Source organism: Acartia tonsa, chromosome 2, assembly GCF_053477335.1.
Source record: "Acartia tonsa isolate MP-2025a chromosome 2, ASM5347733v1, whole genome shotgun sequence".
Lineage (NCBI taxonomy): Eukaryota > Metazoa > Arthropoda > Copepoda > Calanoida > Acartiidae > Acartia > Acartia tonsa.
Window position 1 is genome coordinate 18,695,758 of NC_137261.1, and position 13,438 is coordinate 18,709,195.

The 13,438-nt window shown below is 29.5% G+C and overlaps 1 protein-coding gene across 4 annotated transcripts in view; it reads left to right on the top strand.

Annotated features, from left to right (window-relative positions):
- Positions 1-13,438, top strand: part of LOC145306091 (rap1 GTPase-activating protein 1-like) — a 231,283-nt gene that overhangs the window by 56,145 nt on the left and 161,700 nt on the right. The window lies entirely within an intron of this gene.

A 13,438-nucleotide genomic window follows, 5' to 3' on the forward strand; every position in this document is an offset into this window, starting at 1 on the left:
GTTGATTGTCCAAACGTTTCCACTAATTGTAATCTACAGAAGGGGTAATTTTGTGTATCATCATCAGGGATGTACAGGGATGTATTTTTCGGCCATTGGCTTATCCCTTTAGATCCCTGGTGTAACTTAATATAAACGATTCAAGTGCTCCCAAAAACCAGTAAAATAATTTTTAAATATTTTTTTTGGTCAAAACGCGCCATAACTAGAGACCTTAAAGGTTGTACATACTGCTTCTATGTCAGTTGTGTGAAAATGACCCCAAAACAGGCATAACACATTATAACGTACGACTACTAACAGGGTTGTACTATTTGGCATTTATTTCGATAACGGGCCGCCCAATTGCCCAAAATGGGTTTTGGGCACCGTTTTGGGCAAATGTCGTAAAAAGCATATAAAAAGGATATAAAATAGCCTTAAACCATACTGAGACTTATTATTAAAAATAAAATAGCCTGAAACTATCTCAGGACCAATAAAAGCTCCACTAGAAAGGAGAACCATATCGGTTCAGCGGTTAGCGAAATCCTTCTCTAGATACAAAAAAGCTTACTAATTTATATAATAGTTCTTCTAGACAAAGGTCGTATAATCGTTGGGTTGACTTTAGTGCCTTAAGACTCAGTACAAAAGGTATCAATAAGTTATTATTAAAATTTAAATCTCAATCAAAAAGTATGTAAGCACACTTTTTGTTTACACTAACCCATTAAGAATCCCCAAAATTGTTTAAACACATCTATATACAAACCTTTGATCTCTTTAAACAGAAAAAAAGTTTGTTTATGTAAAAAAAGAAACAAAAATAATTGCAAGATAGTTTAAAAAAAAAAAAAAATAAGTTTGCTCTGATTAACTCTTAAGCAATCAATTTATTTTAGAAAGTGATTTTTATTAGACATGGATCTAAAGGGACAAGACAAGACAATGGCAGATAAATTCATTTTCATCCCCTTCTATAGATTATAGTTGTTGAAACGGTTGACACTCAACTTAATGAACCAACCTATCAATATTCTTTAAAAATTTCTTAAAGTTGTCAAGCCAACGAATAAGAAAACGTTATTATAAGTTTTAGGGATTAGTGTAATAGGCAGCTCAATGTCCCCTCCCTACCTGATATTTAGAACTTGTAATTCCAAATTGTCCGTCTATACAAGTACAAAAGGACATGTATGGAGTAGATTCGATTTTTAGAAATTTCATATTGATAAACTTAACAATGCAGAACTTTTTCATCTTTTATAGTTTTTATGAACAATGGCAGAATATTCAATAAACTTATATTCAGAAATTTAGGGATAGTGTTATGGATATTAAAATGAAAAATTATAATATTAAAACCAGTTTTGTTAGTCCCGAGGGATAGAATGCCCCGGCTAACAAAATTTGTTTTACTTTTATGATTTTTATTTTAATATTCGTGGAAAATTGGCTGTAATACGATGCTGTACCTAATTTTTCAGTATGGCTGAGAACCGGTTCTAATCCACCGGATATTAATCTGTTTCGAAGACATAATGGAAAACATATTTTATTTTTCTCAGATGTTAAAACAAATATTTTTTTGGCTTATTTTGAAGCTCCTTTTATCCCCCGCAAACATAGGTTAGGTATTATGGCCTTGATCCTATTTTAAAATCAGCATGTTTGTGTGTGTGAATGTGTGTATGTATAAGCGCTGACAGGAGGGAGGGGATTTAATCCTACTATTATAGGGAAATGTAGGTATTAAGTAATTTTCTATATACAATATCTATACATATATGTGTACCAGGGTTCTAAAGGAATAAGACAATGGCCGATGAATTGATGTGTATCTTCAATGATGATCCACAAAATTACCCCTTTTGTAGATTACTATTAGTAGTTGAAAAGTTTGGACAGTGACACTCAACTAAATGCAATAAAGTCCACAATGTTGTTAAGCCAATGAATAAGAAAACGTTATTAAAAGACTTTGGGGACTGGTGTAATAAACGGCCCTATACCCTCTTCCTTCCCTGTATATATACGTATTATATACCATGCCATGGAGATAAATTTTCAAATCTTTGGTTAAAATTTTGTATTTATTGATCAATATCTACATGTACATATTTCTTAATCTTAACAAAAATATCAATTTTGCATAAAGTTTCCTGTATAAATTAGGTATAATGATTATATTTGGGTCATGATTGGTTGGCTCATTTAGTTGAGTTTTCAAACGTGTCAACCACTTATTTTAATCTAAGAAGGGGTAATTTTGTGTATCATTATAGATATGCATTAATTTATTGGCCATTGTCTTATTCCTTTAGATCTCTATGTAACATATGTCAATATTATAGGAAAGGGCTTATTAAGGTTTGGGGTATTCTCTGAGAATTTATCATTTTATCATTTTCTTTAAAAAGGTTGATTTTAATAAACAAATATTAATAATTATGAATTATTACTTGTGTAATTGTATGTCACTAGGTAATAATTTAAAAACTACATGGTAAAGTTATTTAATCTTTTGATTAGACTAAATCAACCAAATAATTTATTTCTTATGAACTAACCAGCGGCTACGCCCCTAGAAGCCTTGAAGGTGGGAAAGTCGACTCTCCCAATTTTCAGTATGAGTTTTTAAATGAAAAAATAAAATAAAATACGGTGGTGGGTAATTTTTATTGGGAGGGTAAATAAATCCTACCTTAAAATAGTTTAAAATCTTCATTGTACCTTTGAGAAGCTTCACTGTAAAGAAGAACCATATCGGTGTAGCAGTTAATAAGATCCTTCGTTACAGACAAAAAAAACTTACTAATTTATATAATAGGATAGGATAGTACTTTATATTTGTAACAACAAATATTATTAAAAAATAAAATTAAAATTCTAGAGTACACAATTTGACAATCAAATAAAAGGAAAAATAAACAGATTTACAATAACATCCAACTGAGCTAAGCCTGACATCTATTCAAGTGTGTGTTTTAATCCTATAAGTGGCGCAGCATGCTTTGATAGTAGTACCATTCATAAGTAAGTTTTCAATTTTGCATAATATCAAATAAGAAACTAGCGGCTAGGAGCTATGTATTCGAAGTAGTAAGGAAAAATGAAAAATAGCCTTAAACCATCCATGGACCTATAAGAAGCTTCTATAAAATGTAGAACTCAATCAGTTATGTTGTTATTAGGTAAAATCTTAAGCTGCAGACAAAAAAACCTTAATGCTTTATATAATAGGAAAAAAAACTTGTTTTAAATTGTTAATTGAAATTTTGATATAAGGATGAAATTCAAACAATCATTTGCATTTGATATGACATTTTTTTTGACCTTGTTAAACAATTTATTTGTAAAGGTTATATAGAAAAATAAGCTACAAAAATTACTAGATATAAAATAAGAACTTATCATAAAGGGAATTTTGTTCTAAATGTTCGATTTTTATTGATTTATATATGTAGATAGATAGATTAAGGCCTAATATGATTGCTGGGTTAGATTGTGCTAATGTATTTCTGATTAGACCATAACTTTAGAACACTGCTCCTTAATATATTTAAGTTATAAATATATCTTTATATTATTACTAAACCCCGAACCACTCCATTATGCAATCTACATTTTCCTGGATATTTTGTCTACGGTAGTCCATAAGCGTACAGCTTTATAGTACATTGTTTCTATTTGTTAAAGCAACACGTATGGTAAAAGAAAAAGATTCTGTTTAAAGTAAAATGCTTATATTTCAATCAAAATCTATATTTTTGTATTTTTTACCGATCCACTTCATTATGCAAATCAAAAGAAAATCAATGAGAAAACGTTTGTTTTGCCCTTTTCTCCACTTTAAAAAATTAATTCTGATAAAATAACAATTTTTTAAGTGATTTATGCATTAATTATAATGAAAAACAGTTTAAGGTAGATTTTAATGATTTTTCTAAATAAGAAATAATTGAAAAAAAGAAATTCTATCCCTATTACTTTAGAGGACAGCTGCCGACCCCCAGTCTTATGGATGAAGCTAAATACATGTAAAAAATAAAAATTTGCCTGAAAAGTATACAAAAATGTTTTTTGATGTGTTAAAATAATACATTTTAAAATCTTGATTTTGAGGATGATGTCCTTTAAGATGCTCTTACTGGTGGTGATGGTGAGCTAAATGTTATCAAAGTGCATGCCCTTGAAGAAAACTTAAATATTGAACTATGGTCCAATTTTTGTAGTCATAGCAGCCTCCAGCCAAGCAATATTAAAAAAGAAAATAATTGCAATTTTAATTACTAAAATTCATAAAGTAAATAATTTAGTTTTTAGATAATGGTTATATTTCATGTCGAGAGGCTCCACTGGAGGCTGCTATGACTACAAAAAATGGTACATAGGTTAATAGACAAGTTGTTGTAATGGTCATGTACTTAGATAACATTTAGTTCACATTTACCACCAGTAAGAGCATCTTAAAGGCCATCATCCTCAAAATCAAGATTTTAAATGGATTTTTTAACACATCAAAAAACTTTTTTGTATACTTTTCAGGGTAATTTTTATCTTTAACATGTATTTAACTTCATCCATAAGACTGGGGGTCAGCAGCTGTCCTCTAAAGTGATAAGGATAGAATTTCTTTTTTTTCAATTAATTCTTATTTAGAAAAATCATTAAAATCTATCTGAAACTGTTTTTCATTATAATTAATGCATAAATCCCTTAAAAAATTGTTATTTTATCAGAATCATTTTTTAAAAGTGGAGAAAACTGCAAAACAAACGTTTTTTCATTGATTTTCTTTTGATTTGCATAATGACGTGTATCGGTAAAAAAAAAAATATAGATTTTAATTGAAATATAAGCATTTTACTTTAAAAATAATCTTTTTCTTTTATCATACATGTTGCTTTAACAAATAGAACAATGTACTGTAAAGCTGTACACTTATGGACTACCGTAGAAAAAAACATCCAGGAAAATGTAGATTGCATAATGAAGTGGTTCGGGGTTTAGATGAATATATTAAAATAGAGAGGGGGGACAATCGGCTGTTAATTACACTAGTCCCCAAAGTTTTATAATAACGTTTTCTTATTCGCTGGCTTAACAACGTTGGGGACAACTAATTTTAATCTACAGAAGGGGTAATTTTTTGTATCATATTCATCATTGGAATGTACATCAATTTATCGGCCATTGTCTTATCCCTTTAGATCCATGGAATGATGTGTGTGTGTGTGTGTGCAGTAAGATCTCGTAGACGGTTTGCTTGTTTGGTTTAAATTTTTAAAGGAAGCTTAGAAAATGTCCAAGGCAAGCTTTGGGCTCTGGCTGAAAGGAGGGCGGGGTATGGGCCATTCCAACCGCCCTCCACATAAAATTTACTGCCCGAAGCTTTCCCATTTGAAATCTTTCGTTATTTTCATATTTGTCAAGAAAATGAAATGAAATGTCTAAATTAAGTTAAGGAGTTGTGTGTTTCCCCCTACCAACCTAATCTTGTCTTCTAATCATGTGTATCAAAAATACACCAACAACATCAATACACTGAAAAATGTGAATCAATACAGGGATCTAAAGGGATAGGACTATGAACGATAAATTTATGTCAATCCCCAATGATTATACCCAAATTTAACCCTTCTCTAGATTACAATTAGTTGTTGAAACGTTTGGACACTTAACTTAATGAATCAACCAATCAAAATTCAATGAAAAGTTGTTAAGCTAACGAATAAGAAAACGTTATGATAAAACTTTGGGGACTGGTATAATAAACAGCCCAATGTCCCCTTACTCCCTGGAAACAATAACATAGCGGGACCTTTCACACCAAAAACATTTTAAAGGAAAAAGATTTTTCCACATTTTACATGTGTTCGTAAACTTGATTTATAACCTTTTATAATGTTTCTTATAACATTTAGGTATAATCTAAAAATCGTCCAAACTTTATAGCCATTCGTTTGTAAGAACATTTTAAAACTTTTTTTGGTACCTCATTTCAAATGATTAAAATGTGTTATATTATTAATATTTTCTATAATATTCGTTTGTCTTTTGTCTTATTGATAAGCTTCGTTTTATGGATGACAAGATCCTTGTTAAATAATAGCTTTAAATGTGCATGTAAACTTTAATATTACGTGTTTGAATTATGTTTAAACTCTTTTTTTTTTTAATTTTAACAACATTTAATAATAATCAGTCTGTGAAGAGAAAGATGGCGTCAATATATTTCATTGAATCCAGGCAGATCGACGGACAGACCCTATAGTAGCTGCACTACTTGATTTGCATCACGTTATTTAACACGATAAGTTTTTTTTTGTATGCGTTAGGTATTGTGTTAGAATAAAGGAATTGTGATTTGTTGAAGATTTAGTAAAAAAGACTTTGTACTTCAATTATATTTCATTTCTCTCCCAATTATGATAAACAAAATTACACCTTTTTTAGATCAAGAATATTGAGAAAAAGTTTGGATTCTATTACTTAATACAACCCAATCCTTATCTAGCCTTAAATCCTCGAAATCTTTAATAATCTGAGAGAGAGAGGGGACAGTGGGCTGTTTATTACACTAGTCCCCAAAGTAATAAAATAGCGTTTTCTTATTCGTTGGCCTGACAGCTTAGGGGACTTTTAGTGAATTTTTATTTGTTGGTTATTTAATTGTGTCCAAACGTTTTACCACTAATTTAGATGTATATAGAAGGGGTAATTTTGTGTATCATCATTGGGGATGTACATAAATTGATCAGTCATTGTTTTATCCCTTTAAATCCCTGGGTAATAATACTCTTTTGATACGCCTCTGAGACTTTTTATCTATCCATTTATTCCAGCACTTAATTAAGTTACACATATAAGTATTATAGTTACCTACATATTACACATATACTTATCACTAAAAGATAAGGATGACAAAATACATCTTTTTCAATAACATGTTTTTTTTTATACTAATAGCGGCTGCACCTCTGGCATCTAGGGTTTCTGTGTTTAAAAAAGTAGGGAAGGATTAAAAAATTGTCCAAAACCAATCAAATTCATATTTATAAATCTTAGATAGTCTAAAACCATCCTGGGACCCATTAGAAGATTCACCTAAATGGAGAACTCGATCGGTTTATCAGTTATCGAAATCCTAAGCTACATACAAAAATCTTTATAAATACTTTATGTAATCCTTAAGGGGCATAGCTGCTAGTCGTACAAAAGTAATTGAAATACTTCGTAATGATACAATACATTTTGTCCCAATAAAGATTATATTCGTTGGCAGAATATGTTAAGATATTTTTTTCGTTAGATGAAATTATTCCCTCTGAACAAAAAAAAAGATTAAATATAAAGTTTCATTTCTTTAACTAATTCATTATGGCAGCTGTCTTAAAACATTAGAAATGTTTTAGAAATAGAAAAATAAGATGTTATGATAGTTTAATCCTATAATAAAAATATCATCTATATATAAAAGCTACAGGATGTCTCTCAGTCTGTCTGTGTGTACCTAAGTATCTCGCCAACCACTGAACCTATATGATTCTTCTTATAGCTTCTTATAACTATTTTGGAGAAATCGCCCTTAAAAAATGACTCCTAACCCAAAAAACAAACAAAAATTCTCTAAAACTAAGATTGAAAATTGGAGAGGGTCAACTAGAGGCCTCTAGGGACGTAGACTGAAGTATTTCATAATATAAGAAATACAAAATATAAAACTATAATTGGAGTAGACAAATTAATTGGTACCCAAAGTTGGTTGTAACCAATAATTTGATTTACGGCATTATGATCGATTGTCTTATCCCTTAAGATCTGTGGTTTTAAGAGTAGCTGCGCTCGAAAACACTTAATCTTGCTCATGAAATATAAAGGAGTGTTTGCTTTTTAAATGGACGCCTAATATATCAATTTAAAACAAGAACAATATGAAATCAGAGAGAGAGAGAGAGGGGACAATTGGCTGTTAATTACACTAGTCTCAAAAGTTTTATAATAACGTTTTCTTATTAGTTAGCTTATCAACTTTGGGGACTCCTTGATTTTGAATTTTGGTTAGTTGGTTTTTTAAGTTGCGTGTTCAAACGTTTCAACCACTAATTTCAATTTACAGAAGGAGTAATTCTGTGTATCATCATAAATTTATGCACATCCCAATGATGATACACAAAATCTGAGGTTACAATTAGTGGTTGAAACATTTGGAAACTGAACTAAATGAACCAACCAATCAAAATTAATAAAAGTGCTCAATGTAAATCAAACAAAGAAGAACACGTCATTATAAGACTTTGGGGAATAGTTTAATAAACAGCCCAATGTCCCTTCCTTTCCTTGGTTTTATACGGTTTGCACAATTTAAAACGCTTTTTATATTTGTTTATTTGTGTTGGTGCGTTTTTTCAATTTCCCTTCTTTGTTCAAATGCAAGTATATTAAGAGGGAGACAAACAAAGGAAAAAATGTTCTTAATATGCTTTGCTATTTTTATACGAGTAAAGCTATTTTTAAGCTTGTATTATTTGTTATGTTTTTTATTTTAAATGATTTTAAATGATTTTTAATTTCGATTTTTTTTAAAACTAGTATATTTATGTCTAAGGATAGGCATATTTTTTCCATGTAGAAATAAAACAATTATTAAAGACAATTTTCCGTGGATATTAAAAAGCAAATCTGGTATAGATTTATAATTTTTATTTTAATGTCTGTAATAAGATGCTATACATGATTTTTATTAAAGATTAATTGCTCTCTTTCAAACCGTTTTCAAGTTTGAACCATAATTTTTTCCAACTTTGTTGATATTTGTTAAATTTAAATGATTTCATCCTTGTTTTGATTTAATCTTAACAGTAAATTTTCCCATCTTAATCCCTACCAAAAAAAGGTAATTTTAGAACAACAAGGATGACAATATCGATAAAAGCAAAGCTCTGAAACTCTAGGACAAACGAACAATAACACTTGTAGAGTGTCAGAACTGAATAAGCAGAATATTAATGCTTTAATGCTAAAGTCTCAACAAAAATGTTTTTTTTTCTTATGGGCTTCATCTTAAGGTGTGATGGGGCTATCCTGAAAAGAACAACTACTACGCTCCAATATTACCAGATATCTTCAGCTTCAGAAAGACAAAATCAATACAACTTTGTATTATAGGATAAATAAAATAAGAGTATCATATAGAGAAAATAGCGAGAGAATGAGGGAGAAAAACAAGAAAGAAGAAGAGAAAGTGAGAGTAATAGAGAGAGAAAATTTGGAAACGAATATGAAATTGAAAAATTGTTTAGAAACATCTGGTTTATTTAGGCATATAGGGATAGGGCAAAGGATGATAAATTAATACTACTCCAGAATTCCAATTTACAATCTTCTGTAGTAGTGTAACTTTAGAATAAAGAAAAGTATGAAGGAAATAAAATTTTCTTCTATTGAATTTTCCTGTATCCACCTAAAGAGTTCATACAAATAAATGTAAATAGAACATAAAAGCACAAAAACAAAATACAAAGATTTAACTAAAAGTTGATAAATCGATAACAAACAAAGAGACATTTTACTTCTTATTTTAGGGTTATGGTGTTTTACATCAAATAGTGAACAACAAAATTTTGAGGGTAATTTTTTTACATAAATTTTTTGGGTACCAAACATTTTAAGAACTCATACAGTATTTCTACAGTAAAGAGGACTATCCACGAACAAGAGCAAGTGATTCTAAGCATCTTCCAGCATTGACCCATAGTATTTTTTTTAGTGAATATACTAGGTTTATGTTTAATATTTACTTTATCGACTAAAATGTTAGGTTTCACCATGGTTTTATATGAAAAAAACTTTGAAATATTAAGCATTGTCTGATGCAATATCATCGAATGTTTTGATGAGTTCAAACTGTTGTTTAAAAGCTTTGACACAAAAGTATATTATTGTGATTAAAAATGTATATTTAGATAAAGGGTTGGTAACTTGTAAACAGTTTAATTAATGTACTTTTTCAATTTACAACATATGATGCTTTTCTGCAGTGTTATTTTATTTTGTCCTTTGAACTCAACAAAGCATTTGATGATATTGCTTTAAAAATTGCCTTACATTTCAAAGTTTTTTCATATAAAACATGGTGAAACCTAACTTTTTAGTCGATAAAGCAAATGTTAGAAATAAACCTAGTATATCACTAAAAAAATACTAGGGGTCAATGCTGGAAGATGCTTAGAATCACTTGCTCTGGTTCGTGGATAGTCCCCTTTGAATATACATATGTATAATTTTGGTGAAAGTTTGAGAACACTCATTTTTATCATTGTATGACGAGACACTTTTTTTAGCCTGTTTTGCATATGTGTTTTAATTCTGCTTGTGTTAATTTTAAAACACAAGCAGTTTTCTGTTTAATCATATTTTTCTAGAGTTGTACTATGCGTGTTTAAAGCTTACATAGTATAAGTAAAACAAGCATAAAATCATCCAAAGACATAAATTTCAAAATAAAATGGCCTAAAACTTAAGATCTATGTGAAGTTTTCTTAAATTTTTTAACAACTATACACATTTCATGCTTCGTTCATTGGCTGTTTTTTTTTCATTCTTGTTAAAAAATATTTTGAGATAAGAGTTTGTTTTTTTACTAATCTATAATACATTAATCAAAATCTAAAATGACACATAGAAACAAAATCTAATATTTATAAACAGAAATATGTTTATTTTAGGATACATTAATCATTTATAGTTAAAGATATTGCTTTCTTTTCCCGTCTTTTTCCTTTTATCTCCCAAATATCTCTATTTTATCTGGTTTTTGTCTTTATTTTTTACTTTCCTCTTTTTTTCTTCCATAATTCTCGCTTTTATTCTCTTTATCTTCTGTTTTTTTTCTCCTATTGTCTCCCATATGTCTTTATTTTTCTATTTATTTTATTCTAGTCTTCCTTCTTTATTATTCACTTTCCCCTTCTATTCTTAAATAATTCTCTCTCTATCTTTCTATCTTCTCTCTCTCTCTCTCTCTCTCTCTCTCTCTCTCTCTCTCTCTCTCTCTCTCTCTCTCTCTCTCTCTCTCTCTCTCTCTTATTTTCTTTTTCTTTCTTCCTCTTTCTCTGTCGCTCTCTTCTCTTTCATACTTTTTCGCTCTCATTTTTTCTGTCTTTATTTATTTTTCTCTCTCTCTCTCTCTCTCTCTCTCTCTCTCTCTCTCTCTCTCTCTCTCTCTCTCTCTCTCTCTCTCTCTCTCTCTCTCTCTATCTCTCTCTATCTCTATCTTTCTCTTTCTCTTATTTTCTTTTTCTTTCTTCCTCTTTCTCTGTCGCTCTCTTCTCTTTCATACTTTTTCGCTCTCATTTTTTCTGTCTTTATTTATTTTTCTCTTTTCCCTTCTTTTCTTCAATAATTCTTGGAACTAAAGATTTTTTGAACTCATTAGAAATGAAATATATGTTTGCAATAATTATATACTACCTAATTGCTTTAGAAATTAAAATTTTAAATTTCATAATAATTACAAGAAACATTTATATAATATTTTACTACATATTTTACCAGAGATCTAAAGGGATAAAACAATGGTCGATAAATTGAAGTACATCCCAAATAATGATGCACAAAATTACCCCTTTTTGTAGATTAAAATTAGTGGTTGAATTGTTTAACCACTCAAATTAATGAACCAAGCAATAAAAATTAAGTAGAAGTTATTAAAGTTGTTGAGCCAATTAATAAGAAAACATTACTATAAAACTTTGGGGACTAGTGTATTAATAAACAGCCATTGTCCCCTTTCTATTGTACATACTAGAGAAAGTAATTTTCTAAATATATTCATCAAAATTTATATATGTAAGTGGTTAATATTTTGTATAGATTAAGTGATCAATGTTTGAATATTGCCACATGATTTTAACCCTCTTTAGACGACTCAAGTAAATGATATGTAATTTAGTTTTGTAACTCTTACATTAACAGAGCTTCTAAACCTAATATAAACTTGAATGTTTATGTTTATGATGTTTTAATTTCATTTCACTTTTATTTTAATTGTTTAAAACTAATATTTTGTTTTAGGTATGTCAATTCTTCAGTTGTTTGCTGCTAGCATTAACATTTTAGGATGCTATATTGTGGAAACTTTTATCTCTTTTTCTCTCAAAAAAAATAAATTCTTAGTTAGTCATTGGATATACTTACTTTTTGGTGTATTAGACAAAATCCTTTTTTGAGTTCTTTTGCAAAGGGTTAAAAAGTTACATTATATGTAGTAAAGGGTTAACTTACAAATTCGTCTCAAAATAATTTTGTAAGTCGACTGTAAAGGGCTAAATACTTATGGTGTATAATAAAGATAATATGTATTAGCTGCGAAAATCTTCGTCATTAAATGGTTATCATACAAATTAAATTTCTAAAATTAATATTGTAAGTCGCCTGTAAAGGGCTAAAAACTTATGACGTATATTAGAGATAATATGTATTAGCTGTGATAATCTTCGTCTTTAAAGGGTTAACTTACGAAATCGTTTTCTCTATATAAATACTGTGAGTCGCCTGTAAAGGGCTAAATACTTATGGTGTATATTAGAGATAATATGTATTAGCTGAGATATCGTGAAAGATATCTCGGACACGCCCAACGTTTAAACCATCTTCAGTAATATACTTCTGGATTAAATATTTATGTTGTGTGTTTACATATTATATACCTAATATGAAATATTATACTTATACTAAAGTAACAGGATGCCTGTTTGTTTGTCTGTACCGAAAGATCTCGAAAAAATTAGTTTTGGGATTCAACTCCAATCTAAAGTGCCCCCAAAGGCCTCTAGGGGGCGTAGCCGCTAGTATGATATGAAGAAATAAATCTATAAATCATATTAATGAAATAAAAAATCCTATTTACAGTTATTTACCTAACAAGTTATTAAGAGCATTAAAAATATGTTTTATCTTGATGTCAGTATGTCTGCCAGAGAGGCTAAGTAAGATAAATATAGGTTAATATCATTCAAAGACATAGAAATTAGATCTTAAATTTTTAAAAGTATTTGAAAAAGTGAAATTTAATTAAGACCGGAGTCAGTCAGAACAGTTATTTCTCGCATCGGATTATAAACAGATTTCCGCGGATCCGAAGGCACGTGCTAAAAAAAACTGGGTTTAATCTTATGATTTTTCATTTTTGTATTTGTAGAAAACTGGATATATAATACGATGCTTGACATATTTTTTTGTATGAATGAGAACCGGTTCCATCGGTTTCAAAGCGATACGTGAATAGTTATTTCTCGCATCGTATTATAAACGGCTTTACGCGGATATAAAAACGTACAATCATAAGATTAAACCCAGTTTTTTAGCACGTGCCTTCAGCATGCTATACCTAGTTTTTTCGTATGGATGAGAACCGGTTCCTATCCACCGGATTCGAATGAATACGAGAAAT